This window comes from Parasteatoda tepidariorum, chromosome 7, assembly GCF_982258835.1.
Source record: "Parasteatoda tepidariorum strain Cologne lab strain chromosome 7, Ptep-v5.0, whole genome shotgun sequence".
NCBI lineage: Eukaryota > Metazoa > Arthropoda > Arachnida > Araneae > Theridiidae > Parasteatoda > Parasteatoda tepidariorum.
In genome coordinates, this window is record NC_141761.1 from 14,638,734 (window position 1) to 14,643,344 (window position 4,611).

Here is a 4,611-nt window from a genome sequence, read left to right on the forward strand (position 1 = left end):
ATGTTTGAGTAGTTTTAAAGTTACGGTAGTGATTTTTATATGTTATAACCGTCGTTGAACAGCCGACCCACTTTTGTTTTGTGTTTACGTCTACTAATGTTCAACTCCATAGACTTGTACTTTTGAACCAATCCAGAAGAAGGTAACTCCTGGATCAGTACCCCCAGAGGTTTGATTTGTTATGGGAGCATAGGGGATTTTATGACTTGACAGATTTAACGTGCATCAGTCACCATTTACTGCCCGGGGTGTCTTTAGCCGGCTGGGTTCGAACCAGCGTGCTCTTGGACATGGGCCCTATCAACCAGGCTGCCCTTCGGTAGTGATTTCTGTTAAATAATTTAACTTGAGCCGCGATGGTTCAGAGGTAAGAGCGTTCACCTTCCAATGAGGTGAACCGGGGTTCCATCCCTGCGATGGCTGGTCGATACGAATTCCGCATCCGGCTTGCACTGACCACAGTGCTGATATGAGATATCCTCAGTGGTAGACGGATCTCCTAGCCGTCAGGCTAACCGTGGGAGGTGTCTTCCTCTCCATGTAACGCAAATGCGGGTTCCATCAAAAAGTCCTCACAAAGGCAAATTTCTCCCAATATTTGATCTATGAGTTTCCTTGTCTTCTGGATTGGGTTCAAAATTACAGCGCTACGTAGTTGAACATTAGTAAACGTAAACCCAAAAATTGGGTGGACTGTTCAACGACGGTTATAATATAAAAATAAAATAAAATAATTCAACTTATTGTTATAGTCAATTAGCTGAATAGAAAAATAAACGAGCATATCTTTTTATTTTATCGCATTAACCTAAACAAATCGAGAATTTAATGCTACAAAATATAGGTTGTTACGTAAAAACTGCCTCGATGTATATTTTTAGTACCCTTTTAAAAAATAGAAGTCATAAAAGTCTGCGTAGTGGGAGTTGTGAATTTAATAGAGAGGAAAAAAGAAAGAAAACGCTATCAATCGCCGCCTGAGGGGGTCGGTCTGAAAACATCAAAACTTGGTTCACTGATAGAGGAAATATGGAGAGTTATAAAGCAATTATTAAAAACACCAAGTTTAAATCGTATTCAAAGTGGTTTTAATATTTTCTTTACCAACTTCATTCTTATAATGGTTCGATTTTGACAAAAAAAAATTTCTTTTTCTCTCTATCGCTGAAATACCGATTTGAGACTTCTGGTCATTTTTTTTTAAAGGATTCTGATATTCTGAAAGTTCATAATAAAAACTTTTTTACGAAACAAACTGCATGCTCTGGATGTTTTAAATCCTCGGATTTCGAATTCATAACAAACTTAAAATAATAATAATAATAATAAATCTAGCTCGACCTCTTCGTATTTCACTCAAGGAAAAATGAAAAAATAGAATCCTTGAATATTAATAAATAAAATTTTTAATGTTATTTTTAATCATATAAGAAATACTTTCAACTCGAAAAATTAACATATTTTAGTCTGTTTTTTTTATTTGTTTTTATGCGATAAGGTAAAAAAGGAAATTTAATTCATTAAAACCAGCATACAAAAACTTTTTTTTTTCCCCACTACCATAAAATTTTTTTTCTTCCAAGTATTTCTCTTTATTTCAAAAGGAGAATAAATCACGAAAAAAACACTCTTATTACGGCACATCATAATCATATCTTGAAGGATGGGTTTTCAAAACAAAAAGATTAAAATCAAAGTCGTTAACTCAAAATTTTTAAAAAGATACTATGATCATCAATCATTGAACTGGCGACCTTTTCCCCAATTAGACCCTGGGCCAAGAGCGTTTATCATTCAAGTTCGTTCCGATGAAAAAGGGGCAACTTTAATTTTCATTTAAATAAAAAAATATGTTTCGTAATATTTTATTACGCAAAATTTAAAGTTCAATAATTGCACATTATTTTATATGGTCTTAAAAAAGTACAAACTATTTTTTATCAGCCTTATTTCTTCTCGCTAGCAATGAACCAATAAAAACGCCGGTTTCAAAACATGCCTCAGACAGCTAACGAATCAAATCGACTCTTTCTTAAAAACATCTGTTGCTTCGATCTTGTGTTTGTAAACAAACAGTTAAATGCTCGTTCAAATGTTTTTGCTTTCGTATTATTTTCTCATATATATTCTTAAATAAAACTTAAATTCTGAATAAAACATTATTTAATACTTAATAAATAGTTCTTTCATTCTTATCACTAATAATTTTTATCACTGCTATGCTTTATTTCAAATGATGGAAAAGAAAATAATTACTCGAAGTGACAATGAAAAATTTATTAATCGAGAACGTGCAAATGTTTTGCCTGAAATATGTATTTTGTGTCGTACAGAAAAATACACAAAAGAACGTCATTCTGGCAAGCGAAAAAAAGAAACATTAAGTAAGTGTGAAACTAAAGAAAATAAATTGCTGTCTGCTGCAATTTCTAAAAACGATGAGAAATTGCTTATGCAAATACGTGACAAAGATATGGTGGCAATCGAAGTTTGCTACCATAGATCTTGTCATAAAAATTGCACTAAATTTCTGACTGTAAAAGAAGTTTCTTCTGAAAATTCAGAACTATACGAAAAATCTTTTGAGGTATTTAAAAAGTGTATTTTGGAAGAAAAAGTCATTAAAAAGCACAAAGTTTATGATATGAACAAGAAAAAAGAAAAATTTATCAGAACTGTAAAGGAAGTTGAAGGTATTGAAATGAAAGATTTTCAGGAATGATACCTTAAAGAAAAAAATTAAAAAAGCGTGTCCTCAAATTGATTTTGTCAAACAAAAATCAAAAAATATGAGTGAATTAGTTGTTTGCCTGACATCAGCTCCAACAATAATAAATTTATGCGAACAGAGCTCCACTGACAGTGAAGATGCTGATGAAACATTTAGAGCCACAAATAACTCTTCAGGAGGACTTCTAAGAGACTTGTATACCTCATCCATTGCACTAAAAACAATTATTAATGATGTGCCTTCAAATGTTTGTCCTTGGCCTCCTAATGCATGTGATTTAACAGAGGATGCTGCTTTGAAAATTATTTCACCAGAACTGTTTAATTTTCTTGCTTGGTGTATTGGCGCTTCAGAAGATGTCATCTTAGAAAGACACGTCAATGTAGAGCCAGGCATCAGATTGAAACTGCTATCTATAGCCCAAGATTTAATTTTTCTTTCCTCAAAGGGCAGAATACAGACACCGAAGCATCTTGCATTAGGCATGGCTGTTCGTCATTTTACTGGTTATTCAAAATTAAATTCCCTCTCAAATTCTGAGGTGCAAATTTCTATGCGCATCGTTGAATTTGATTGGTTAACATAGGCTTAGGCGAAGCGCTGTTATTGGAAATCTTAAATTTGTTCTTAATAGTCGTTCTGTCTGTACACAACGTAAATCACTCTGTAATTTTTGTAATCTATTATTAACCTTTGCACCTTTAATAAGCGAAACTAATTTTGTGTCATGTCATCTTTTATTTATCATGAACGAGGATTAAGGGTCTGGCTTGACCCAGGGACCTCTCTACTCCAAGGCTAAGCTAGCCACCGTTACTTCTGTCTGTACATCTGTCTTTATTTCCAGGCAGATATATTAATTTTATTTTTGTAAATACAGTAGAATATCACACCCGTTATTTTAATTAAAGTGTTTTTATTTACAATTTTATGTATTTACAATTAGTATTTCTCAGTTACTGCTGCCATAATGAAACAATTCATGAAATCTTTAAATTAAAAAGCACTCTTTTTATTGCTTAACTATTATAGTATTGACCATTTTATTTCAGTAACAAATTGACTTTTTGTTATTGGATGAAGTTAGTTCATAAGCTTAACTTTGCAAATCTACTATTTGAAATGTCTGTTGTTTCTTGTGTTTTATTTACTTTCCTATATATACTACTATGATCAGCGGTGGTCTAAATTGAGTTTTAAAACTGTTTACATTTTCAAATATAATAAAATGTTTTAATTTTCCGGTAATTTTACAACACTCAAATTTAAAGAATACTTTTTTATAGTTTAGCTACATAGAATTAACCATTTAATTTGAATAACAAGTAAGCTTTCTGTTAGTTGCTTTGGTTTCACATTGCAAATCTGCAATTTGTAATTTTTGTTACTTCTTTTGTATTTTATTCTTTCTATCTACTAATTTGCTGACCCTTGGCCTAAATTAAATTTTAATATAGCTTGCATTGTGAAATATATTAAAATGCAATAGGTATTTCATGATTTAATTTTAAGGTTAATTATTCTTGAGCTCAGTTTAACCATTTATTATACTAGTAAACATTTTATGCATTTCTATATTGATTTTCTTAAAAGATATAAAATGTAATAATTTTCATTTTTAAATTTTTCTAAAATGTAGGTGTAATATCAGTAGTATATTATATTTAAAATTTCGTTTAAGTATTCATACTCAACATTATATGATTATAAAAATTTCTATGCTATTAGTAGTTGTGAATTAAATTTGTGATTTGGAGTTGTGTACCTGTTATATTTAGTTGTATTAATTAAAATTCATTATATTTTAATAATTCTTTAGATCATAATTTTTTTAAAAAAAAGTCTTTATATTGTTTATGTAAAATATTAAAGAATTACAG